Source organism: Schistocerca serialis, chromosome 12 (assembly GCF_023864345.2).
Source record: "Schistocerca serialis cubense isolate TAMUIC-IGC-003099 chromosome 12, iqSchSeri2.2, whole genome shotgun sequence".
Lineage (NCBI taxonomy): Eukaryota > Metazoa > Arthropoda > Insecta > Orthoptera > Acrididae > Schistocerca > Schistocerca serialis.
Genome location: NC_064649.1, coordinates 1,827,108 through 1,839,839, shown reverse-complemented (window position 1 = coordinate 1,839,839; position 12,732 = coordinate 1,827,108).

Genomic DNA, 12,732 nt, shown 5'->3' with positions numbered 1-12,732 from the left:
ATCCGAACCCGCCAAAGACTGGCGATCCGTCTGGGGGGGGGGGGGGGGCAGTGGAGTGTGCACCGATACGAAACTTCCTGGCAGATAAAACTGTGTGCCGGACCGAGACTCGAACTCGGGACATTCACCGTTCGTGGACAAGTTCTCTACCGACTGAGCTACCCGAGCACGACTCACGACCTGTCCTCACAGCCTTACTTCCGACAGTACCTCGTGTCTCCCACCTTCCAAACCTGAAAGAAGTTCTCCTGCAAAAACTGCAGTATTAGCATTCCTGGAAGAAAGGATATTGCAGAGATATGGCTTTGCCACAGCTTGGGGATGTTTCCAGAATGATATTTTCACCCAGCAGCGGAGTGAGCGCTAATACAAAACTTCCTGGCAGATTAAATCTGTGCGCCGGACCGAGACTCGAACTCGGGACCTTCGCCTTTCGCGGGCAAGTGCTCTACCGACTGGAAGGTGGGAGACGAGGTACTGGCGGAAGGAAGGCTGCAAGGTTGGCGCACGAGTCGAGCTCGTGTAGTTCTGTCAGCAGGGTACTTGCCCGCGAAAGGCGAAGGTCCCGAGTTTGAGGCTCGGTCTGGCACGCAGTTTAATCTGCCAGGATGTTTCAATCTGAAGATTGAAGAACACGAAAGATGAATACTACAAACATATTTACAAGAAAAGAGAAAAACTAATGTTAGTTTCAAATATTCCAACTAAAATGGTAGACAAACACTCAGAAATGTTAAACATATTTTTATTTAAGAGATTAGTGGAGGAGAGGGCTGTGCTACCACACTTGTCACAAAAGAAGTTAATTTATACTACACCCAAGTGTCGAAGGCGACTGTGCTATTGTAGTGACACATGATTACACAGAAACTGAGTTTACAGCACTTATTTACACTCATCATATTTCTGGAATGAAGAAATGGAGATGTGAGTATAGTATCTTGGAAGCTGATTAATCAATACTCGAAAGCACCATCAAACACAAATACAAAAGAAACAAGCATATTGCATGAGGGAGAATACAGAAGAAGTAAGCATAGGGAAAATTAACAGAAATAAAATGGCTATGCCGTGTGGCTAGGGGGTGCCATCGGGTAGACCGTTCGCCCGCCTGGTGCAAGTCTTTCGAGTTGACGCGCTACTTCGGCGACTTGCGTGTCGGTGGGGATGAAATGGCATCGATAAGGACAACACGACACCCAGTCCCTGACCCAGCTGGGAATCGAACCCGGACCATTACGTACGACATTCCGTCGCGCTGACCACTCGGCTACCAGGAGAGGACAATTAATAGAAGATCGGAGGGCAATTTGTGACATTTTTAGTAAATATCCATGTGGTATCCCAGTTGAATCTGTTGATCAAAACGGCCAGCTAAACATTTGCTCACCCCAAAGTATGAACTTGGGGTTCAGAACTGTCAGTAAATACGAAGTAAGTCGAATAATCGACACATTAAAGACCGAGCGCTCAAGTGGTTGGGATGAGATATTTAGTGCCTTGGTTAAGAAGTGTCACAAAGAATTAGGTAAACCTATTACCTATCTTATTAACTGGTGTATTAGTCCAATTTCATTAATCCCCATATTTAGCAAAATCTTTGAATATGTTTTGCTTTCACAACTTAGTGACTATTTCACAAAAATGTTAATAATAATAATAATCTACTTATGGAAACACAACACGGTTCCAGGAAAAACCACAGCACTGTCACAGCAATCTCTGAATTTTTATATAGGGTAATAGATGAAGGAAATTTGGCAACAGGCACATTCCTTGATCTTGCTAAAGCATTTGATTCGGTTAAACATGACCTATTAATAAAGAAACTTCAGGCATATAGCTTAAAGATCCAGCAATACTATTGCTGCCAATTTCCCGTCAAACCGGAAGCAGTGCAGAAAGCCAACCTATCAGATTAATGAGCACGTTGTAATCTCCGAATCTGCTAGTGAGGCAGTGAATTCGTGGCGTCTGTCTCTCTGCTGTCATCCAGCCACAAAAATCCAAAACTGTCAACTTACTTCTTCTGCAACAGATGGAGTAATAAATATAATTGGGTATTCTCACAAACAAGATCTGAATGCAAATGTTAACAAATCACAATTATCATCATGTAAGACTGTTAACTCTTAACCGTACCTCTGTAAAGAATGTATGAAGCAACGGGCAGTAATAGTTGTAAATTCTTAGGCCTCTACTTAGATGAAAACTTGTGACGGTCAAATCATATTAGCTACGTATGTGGCATGATTAGCAGTCGATTATATCTACTCAGTCACATAGCAAAAAATAGTTACAAACTCTACTATCAAAACTGCCTACTGTGGAACAATATATCCTTTATTAAATTACGGTATTGAATTATTGGGCTGTGCTGCAGAAGAAGGCAATTAGAATAATGCACACTTTAGGTCACCACAATTCTTGTAGAGAGGTTTTTGTGCAATGTTAACTAACTTTCAGTATATATTCCTTATATAAATACAAGGTAATTTTATTTTTGTGCATCACCAAAAAGCTTCTAGAAAATGCAATTACATACATGACCACGATATTAGACATAAAAATAACTACTTTAGGCAAAGAACTTATCAAAAGGAAACTTGAATTATTCTTGACAAAGAAATAGTTATACTCACTTTCTGAATTTTCAATAGAAAACATGTGAGCTCGCCTTTTTTTATTGTATATGTACTTTTGTAGCTTTACATCCTCTTTCCTGTGGTTGTATTGCAGTTTTGTTAATTTGTATCAACTATCTATTTTGTTTGTATTTTAAAAGAAATTCCCATGACAATGTAAAACATACTGACATTTGCAGAAGTCGTCATGTTTGTTGAACTCTATGCAAAGAAAGCAATAAATAAATTAATTAATAAATGTCATATTTTACATAACACATTATTTGTTGTAATCAATAATACGTGTATCAGTCAATTCTAGTAAGAAACTTGTCAGTGGAGTAGAATGAATTCACCACCAATAACTCCTTTGGATCCTCCGAAACCAAGTTTTAACTGCCAAGTTCTGTAACAGTAGTGAACACCTTTCTGGGCCAAAGAAAGATACTTTAAATCTTTGTGAAGATTATTCTTACTTCTAGGGCAGTTTCCACGAATAGAGCTAATGGCTTTTAATGAGAAATTTCATTAAGAAATAAATATATTGGGAAGCAGTAGTTGGTACCCCCAATCCCTCGAACAGACCTCTGCAGGTTGGTTCTTGGTTCACACCACAAATATTTCATACTACACACCTTTGGAACAGGAAAATTGTACTTAGGCTTGACGAATTACTCCATAAAATGCTCTTTTATGACATTAGGGAGTTTTCCCTCCCACCTGAATTTGCTATGACGTAATACTCCCAAGAGCATTAATGTACATAGGAGTAAAGGAGAGCACTCACAAAACAACAGAGGTGTCAAGCCACCGATAGGAACGAGAGAGAGAGAGAGAGAGAGAGAGAGAGAGAGAGAGAGAGAGAGAGAGATTCCTGAAGCTAGCAAGTTTTCTCTCTCTTTCATGTGTTCCTCTTTATGACTCAGTGGCTCAAATGACTGGGAGCACTATGCGACTTGACATCTCAGGTCATCAGTCCCCTAGAACTTAGAACTACTTAAACCTAACTAACCTAAGGACATCACACACATCCATGCCCGAGGCAGGATTCGAACCTGCGACCGTAGCGGTCGTGCGGTTCCAGACTGTAGCGCCTAGAACCGCTCGGCCACCCCGGCCGGCTATGGCTCAGTGCTTCTGCTAATCGGAGAGTGGCCTCCTTTACTCTTACAGTTACTTACATTCCATCAGAACTTTCCAATGTATGAGTATAGAGTGAATGTACACTGCTAGATAAGATAAAAACAAAAAATCTACGGGGTCAGCTACTTCGCAGTATTTTAACTTTCGTTTGATAATACAAGCTTTGAAGTTTCACATAGTAAAAAAGACTTAGATCATTCACACACGATGTTCCGAGAACTGAATAATCGAGAAGAGCGTCGAGGAGAGTGGAACGAGTCGAGTGAGACGTTAAAAGGCAGGAGTGGCCACTGCAGTCGGAATTTGGAGACTTGTGTCAGTTGCCCGTAATACTGTAAAAGCTGTTTAAGATGGTCATTGATGTTAACCAGAATTTACAATGCAGAGTCCAGATATTCTGAAAAGGTATAGGATAGTTCAGTGAAGTACCAGTTTGCTTTGTTTGTGTATATCTGGGAATACTGTATTTTGTGCCCGATGTCCACTGGCAACTTTTATTATAGACTTTTGCATCAGAACATATAATTACATTCTAGGTAGGGTTATAAAGTTACGTGAAAATTATTTTTGCCTTTAGTATATAATTCTGAATTGGACAGTTCATCTAATTTCACCTTAACCACAAAGTACCGTATCAGAATAACTGTGTCGGAATTGAAGTACAAGAATCCTCAGTTCCAACGGTGGATGGGTGTTCCCTCATTAACTTTGGATGATCTATTCTTACTGCAAACTTTTTCACCACAGTTATTGTGCCTCGTAACTGAGTGAAAATGTGCAAACAACGCCGACTGCAAAGAAGAAGCGAGCAGAACACAGCTTTGTGTTTAACGTGTCGACTCACCGGTGTCACCTCGCTCTGTTTTTCCCACAAAAACTCCACACGTCGTGTCTCACCCAGTGTGAGGAGATGGCGAGTGGCAGACGGCAGACGGCAGCACTAAAAGGAGACCACTAGACGTGGGACTGGAGGGGGGGGGGGGGGGGGGGGGGCGCAGACAGACTGAGGGCGGGCAGTTACAGGAAGCGTGGAGGGAGAGTTTCCACCCAGTCAGCTGCTGTCGGCGAACAGCACGAGGTGCGAGGCAGTCGTCCGAGTAAAAGTAAGTACTTCTGTTTGGTAGCTGGCAGCTTTGTCTGTTCCTAGTATTGCTTTCTAGATTTTGCATTCTCCGCAACCTGTAAGTCAGTGTTATTTGTTTGGAATTGTGTAATACGAATATTTTGTAAATTGTTGGTGGTGAGCCAGATGTAGGCCCGCTCCACTGTTTACCCGTTCCAATGAGGTACGGGCACGTTCGGGTGCGTTCTCGACATGTCCGTATCCTCGGCAAACGCTGGAGTTTTCGAATAGTCCGTCAGTGATTTGTTGGGCATTTCATACTGACAGTAGTTGTAAGATTCAGCGTCACGTCGTCAGCTGCAGAGCAGCAGTGGGCCGGCTACGTTGTTCTCCTGGCCTAGTCTGCACTTTCCATTCTACAATTCCCTTTGCCAGTTGGGTAGTGTCATCAGTGAACGTAACTCTTCTCAATTTTCGAAAAGTCCTCAAATGTACGATATTTAATTAGGTGATGTTTCCTCATTCTGAATTTCATTTTATTCCTGTAGTACAGTTTTTAATGTGACCTGCGTTCTACTGCAATTTCTGATTTGTGTACTCTGACACAAAATGTGTGTAAGTGTACACCCGTCTCCGGCTAAACGCCATTCGTTGGCAATCAGATAACGTAGCAGTACCGAGGTGTGAGGACGTCCATGTTCCGTACGGCCCCAGACATCTTATCGCACTGCTTGGGGCAGCCGCCGGAGTGCATCGCGATGCCCGCGTATCCTCAAACGAGGAACGTACGTGAAAGGCCCCGTGAGAGCCGCTACCGCTGCCACTGCCCCGGAAGGTGTGGGAGTGTGTCAGGAATGTGCAGAAGAAAGGGCGAAACCCTGTCAGCCGGGAATGTCGAGGTACGCGTCTCGGTTTACAGTGCGAAAAATGTTTCCAGTGTGTTACACAACCACATCTAGCACAAGCTACACCCTCCGTACGAGCTAAACGTCTCACAGGGCCGCCAGGGCATTCGACGTTTTACGTCGCTCGAACGAGATGCAAAATTGTGACTCGTCAAATCCGACTACTCGCCCACTGTGCAGTGGTAGCTGTGTTCTCCACTGTGGGCTCAGCCGCCTCCCGTGAAGTGTCGGACTCCGAGTTTCCGTCGCGAGCAGCTCCTTTTGTGACGTTCTCTCATAAACAGACTGCGACGAGCCCGAGTCGAGTGACGGAGGCAGTTCCCGTAGTCGAAGGTACGGGGCACTCGTCTCCGGTTCCCGTCAGTTACAAACCTTCTTATGTTGCACCAGAGGGCCCCGAATGGTAAGCTGAACAGGAAATTAGGTCGTTCGTTCCCTCTGATGAGGTTGTTGACCTTTGTATTGGATTAGATTGTAGAGGTCAGTGTCTGGGTCACATAGTTTTTAAATGATTACCGATTTTGAGTTTGCAGACACTGTCGGATCTAAAAATTAAGCAGCATAATGTAGGCACGTAGTCACTACAGCTACTGACTGCATGTACTGTCTACGGGCCTACACGACCTTCTAAATTTTTAGATCTGACAGTGGCTGCAAACCTGAAGTCGGTACTGAAATTTAATGAAATATCACGTGACGGAGACGACAATTTTTATAATCTCGTAGACACGGCAGACAGTCTGCGTCGATACGCCGACTCGTCGGCCGCCTCTGTCGACGGTGTGGTGAGGGGGCCGTCTAAACGAGATACTTCCTCTCTCCGCTTCTGTCACATCTTCGCACAGACCCACCTCACTGTAGCAATTCGGTACAACTGACCGGTACACACCATTTCACTGCCACAACTCACGTTCGGTGGGGCGTCACGCGATTGCCGAGTACCGGTTCCACACCGTCCCTAATGACTTCAACGTTGACGGGATGTTAAAACCTATCCTTCCTGCCTGCCAGCCTGCCTTCCTTCCTTCCTTCCTGTTTTACACCGACTGCAGAGCTGCTAAGCCACCAGTGTCCTGCATTAAGGAGGTGACTTATTTTTTGTCTCTAGAGCTTATCGTTTCTAATATAGGTGACATATACCTCTCGAGAGGGTCAGCAACTGTACGGATATTTAAAATAATTCTCATTTATTGTTCAATCTCAGCTACTCTTATGTAAATGACATTTTGATGACTGAATTGTTTTCAGATCTATGAAGTACTCCGATAGGAAGTTTCGAATAGACGTGTCGGCTGGTACAACTACTTATTTCTGAAGACAATGCAGTGTGATCGAAAAATGTCATCTGACATAAAAAAAAAGGAAGTGCAACGCAGACCGAATAATAAATTATAATTATTTTAGAAAGCTTATCGTACGTCGACGCAGACAGGTACACGGAGAATAACCCGCACTTTATTTTCGAACCCCCACAGGTAGTCGTGATAGGCAGACTCGTGAGGAGGTCCTCCGCCGAACCCGGGCCGGACTGCGGCAGTCGTCCGCCGAAGGGGCCGCCGCCCCGCCCCGCGCCGGCGCTCGCGACTGCGTCCGCCTCCGAGGCGGGAGCCGCGGGGGAGCAGCCCGCCAGCGCCAGCCCCGCGTCCACTGCGGCTTAGCCGTCCCTGGGGCAGCGCAGCTCCACGTCACGCGTCACACACACCGTGTGCACCTGCTATATAAGGAATGAGACTCGAGCAAATTATGACATACATAAATGACAACCTTTGTATCTCCTAACGTGTTGTTAATCTTACTTTTCGGGAAAATTTCATATCTATTTACTGATGTAAATGTATTATATTGATGCAATAAAAATATGTTACTAAGTGAACAATTTGTTCGAATGTACTTCAGATGCATATTGCACAACATTTTCCTTGCACGTGTAAGGATGAACCTCGGGGAATTATAGTGTTTAATTCTCGTGTCCCCATACATCTTAGTTAAATATACCCTAAATGGAACAGTAAAAATTTAAGAGGTGGCATTGGGAAATGTGTGTGAATCAAAATGGCACATCCCTCGGGTTTGCAGCCGAGTTGTCATTTTCCCTTCGTACCTGCATCTACATCTGTACTCGTCGAGTGACCTCGCAGGTGGAACTTTCTGTACCGCAGTCAGTTCCCCGTTTCAATCGTGTACGCATCGCGAGAAGAACGACTGCCGGTAAGTCTCCGTGCGGGTTCAAATCTGATTTTATCTTCCTCGTCTTTTCACGAGATATATGTCGGAGGAAGCAATATATTCGTCAACTGTTCTCGGAATGTTCCGACAATAAACCACACAGTGACGGAGAATGCCTCTGTCGCGTCACCTGCCACAGGAGGTCGCCCGCCGACTCTTTGATGCTTTTCTGCTCATTAAGTGAACCTGTAACAAAACGTATCACTTTTCTTTGCATCTTCTATATTTTCCCTATCGGTATTACCGTGCCGTACTGACGAGCACTATACAATTATTGGTCGAACGAGTATTTTTAAACCACTCCCTGACGATTCCTTCAGAGAATCTCAGTCTCATATCTGCCTTACCTGTAGTTAATTTTATGTGATTATTACAGCTCACATCAAAATGGCTCCGAGCACTATGGGACTTAACATCTGAGGTCATCAGTCCCCTAGACATAGAACTACTTAAACCTAACTAACCTAAGGACATCACAGTCATCCGTGCCCGAGGCAGGATTCGAACCTGCAACCGTAGCGGTCGCGCGGGTCCGAACCGAAGTGCCTAGAACAGCTCGGCCACAGCAGCCGACAGCTCAGATCACCCTGTATGCGGCCCTCAGATATTTTATGGAAGTAAGTGCTCCCACCGATTGTCCTGTCACTGTGTAATCGTACAATAATGGGTCTTCAGGTCTACGTATTCGTAGTATGTTACATTTGTTTGTGTCGAGGGTTAGTTGCCTCTCCCTGCGCAAAGTGTCAATCCTGTGCAGGTAGCCCTGCATTTGACTACAGTTTTCCTGACTTCTCTGTATACAACAGCACCATCTGTAAAAACCTCACGGAGCATCCGACATTATCTGCAACTTCCGACATTATCTACTAGGTCATTTATATACACTACGTGATAAAAAGTATCCACAAACCCCGAAAAACAAAAATTTTTCATAATCGGTGCATTGTGCCACCACGTACTGCCAGCTACTCCGCATCAGCGACCTCAGTAGTCATTAGACATGACGAGAGGGCAGAATGGGGCGCTCCGCGGAACTCACAGACCTCGAACATCGTCAGGTGATTGGGTGTCACTTGTATCATAAGTCTGTACGTGAGATTTCCACACTTCTAAACATCCCTAGGTCTACTGTTTCCGATGTGACAGTGAAGTGGAAACGTGAAGGGACACGTACAGCACAAAAGAGTACAGGCCGACGTCATCTGTCGACTGACAGAGACCGCCGACAGTTGAAGAGGGCCCTAACGTATAATGAGGGGACATCTATCCTGACCAACACACGGGAATTCCAAACTGCATCAGGATCCACTGCAAGTACTACGACAGTTAGGCGGGAGGTGAGAAAACTCAGATTTCACAGTCGAGCGGCTGTTCGTAAGCCATACATCTGCCAGCGCGTGTAGCGCCAACAGTAAAATTCGGAGGAGGTGGTGTTTGTCATGGAGGGGGCTTGCACCCCTTGTTGTTTTGCGTGGGACTATCACAGCACAGGCCTACATTGATGTTTGAAGCAGCTTCTTGCTTGCTGCTGTTGAACAATTCGGGGAAGGCGAATGCATCTTTCGACACGATCGAGCACCTGTTCGTGATGCACGGCCTGTTGCGTAGTGGTTATACGACAATAACATCCCTGTAATGGACTGGCCTGCACAGCAACTGACCTGAATCCTATACAACACCTTCGGGATATTTTCGAACGCCAACTTCAGGCCAGGCCTCACCGACCGACATCGAAACCTCTCCTCAGCGCAGCACACCGTAAAGAATGGGCTGCCATTCCCTAAAAAACCTTCCAGCACCTGATCGAACATGTCTGCGAGAGTGGAAGCTGTCATCGAGGCTAAGGGAGGGCCAACACCATACTGAATTCCATTGTTAGCGATGGAGGATGCCACGAATGTCTAAGTCATTTTCAGCCAGGTGTCCAGGTACTTTTGATCACATAGTGTATATATCGAGAAAAGTAATGGTCGTACAACACTGCCGGGAGTACGCATAAAGTTATTTTGTGTCTGAAGACTTCTTTCCATTCAAAATAACGTGCTGAGCTCTGTTTGTTAGCAACCCTTCAATGCAGTTACCAGGTGGTCTGATATTCTGTGCACTCTTACTTTGTTCATCAAGTGACAGTGGTGAACTGTATCGAATGCCTTCCAGTAGTCTAGGAGCGAGGCACCTACCTTAGCCCCCATATTTTACTGCTTTCAGGTCTCTTGGACGTACAGAGTGAGCTGGGTTCCACACGATAGTCATTTTCAGAATCCGTGTTTGTTCCTACAGAGGAGATTTTTGGCCTCCAGAAACGTCATAACATGCAAGCATAAAACTTGTTCCAAAATTTTACAACTGACTGACACAAGATATATGGGCCTATAGAACCGTGCGTCTGCTTGACAACCCTTTGTGAAAAAGGGAACGAACTGTGCTTTTTTCCAACCGTCAGGAACACTTTACTCCTCCAAAGACATACAGTAAACTGCCAATGGAAGAGGGGCGAGGGGCGAGTTCTTACACGTACTCCACGTGTCGGTACCTCAAAATTTTGACAAGCTCTCACGTGGCGAGCAGATATTCTATCGCTCACTGTGGGAGTCCGCACCAATGACGAGTGACTGAATCCGTCTGTGACGCGAGACTGCGACAGCCGGAGAGTTTTGCTATAGCTCGTGTGAGGAGGAAATGACGATCCAGCTACAAACACGGAAACCTGTAAACAACAATATAACACTGCTTTATTAAGCCCTTATAGTCAATTAGATCTCAACAACCCGTCAGAAAAAAATTAAAGGTAGAGTATAACTTTGTCCGTTAAGATGATCGGCAGCAGCTGGATCAACTGTAAAACATCTGAAGCCAATGATTCTAACAACCCAGTACTATTACTAAAACTTTTCTGCACGTCAAGTATTCAGCAAAATTTACGTTACTCTGTGGATGTCACAGTCTACATTAGTCGTTTGAGAATGAAAACTTAGCTCCCAAGTTTGTGCAGTTAACTGCAGAAGTGTGTCACCTCTCCACAGTCGTACCTTCTCTTTCTCGTTTCTGCAGTTACAAGCACTCTGCAGCACGAGAAAGACGTCTGATCAGAAATTGTAACCACTTTTACCCAGAAGATTTAAAACTGTTACTACAATTCTCATATTATTTACACTCTACAGCAAAATGAAACAGAATTAGACCAACTTTCATTAGTTCTGGAAGTAAATAAATAACCACTGCTTTTGTTCTACTTATCTAATCAAACATTTTTGCCCTCCACCACACTTCAGTGTATTTGCCGTACTCGTATATTTCTGTCTCATACATTTGTATTTCTTATATACGTACCTCCAGTGTAGACAACTCTAGAGCAAACTAGAGTTTCCAGAACTCACCTTTTACTGAAAATTCATTTTTAACAAAACTGTTATACCTCATGAGGAAGGCAGCTGCTGGAACGACAAACGGGACGTGCTCGTAATTAGGCAAATAGTAGGAAGTCGGCAAAATATGCAACCTCTGCAGGACGGCGTGCTCTGGAGGCGACACGGTGCAGCAAATACGGCCACAGACACCCGTGTCGTCACCGGTTTATTTTTCCGTGTCTACACACACCTCTCGTCGTACGAAAGGGTCACGGACGCTACTTTTTCTAATGGTAGCTCCTGTTTCTTTTAAAGAGTGCTGTATCCGTCTAAGTACTTACGAACTGCAGAAGTGTATTCTTACAATTTATAGCAGATAACCCCAATTCTGAAACACAAAAAGTGGGTAGATGTAAGATCTTTTCACTAGTTTGTGGACTCGAGACGATAAACTTGCAATATTGGCAGTATTGACAGCTGAGGTATCTCTGGTATACGAGACATGTCTTTATACCAAAAGACACTGTATATCAACCTCGTAACTTTGGAAACACTTGTTCATTGACCCTGGCGTTTCATAGTGGGAATTTAATGTAGGTTTTACAACAGGTCATATCTTTTTTCCTTTCATTCTGGTGGAGGGAGTGCAAAACAGAGCTGTCACAACAGTTGAAAACAGTAAGTTCCTTCAAACTATAATTACTGACATAAAAATATTATACGCAGTTTATATCAGAGCTGACAACTGCTCGTACAGCGTAAAGCATGACGTGCTAGATGCCGAGATAGGGAGCAGTGCCTGTCACATCGTCAGAAGGGGCATCTGTCCACAAAGTTGAACTGAAGGTCGATCTGCTACATCCCGAAAAAATGGACGCTATATCATACGAGATAAATGCTCGGGAAAAGAAGAACAGAGATGTCAAAGCTAATACAATTTTTCAACCACAACTTTCACCCGATTAAGTCTGGATCGGCACTCCGGCAAATCCAGGTGTGAATTGGCACGCAGAAGTATCTGGCAGTAAAGTGTATTAGCTTTCAAAGTGTTTGTGACCTTTTTTTTTACATTAAGAAACACATCTGAAGAAAAGTTATTGTTTACTTATTATCTTCTCTTACACTACAACCCTCTTTCACAAACAGTACGTCACGTCAGTCGGAGCCCAGTTATTCTTTCACATAATGGTACGACTATTTAAACTGAGTGGCTTCTAACAGGAACAAAGTGTGTGGCACAGCATTCCACATGTAGCCGTTAAACTGTACACAATAGCTAAAGTTTTCTGGTAGTTAAATAAATATGCTGATGCACATCAGAAAAACACTACAAACAATCTTTTGAAATATGAACAGTTAAATTGTGTATCTGTAACAACACAAACTCTACAAGTATAAAAATTAGAAACAGCAGCTGTATAAAA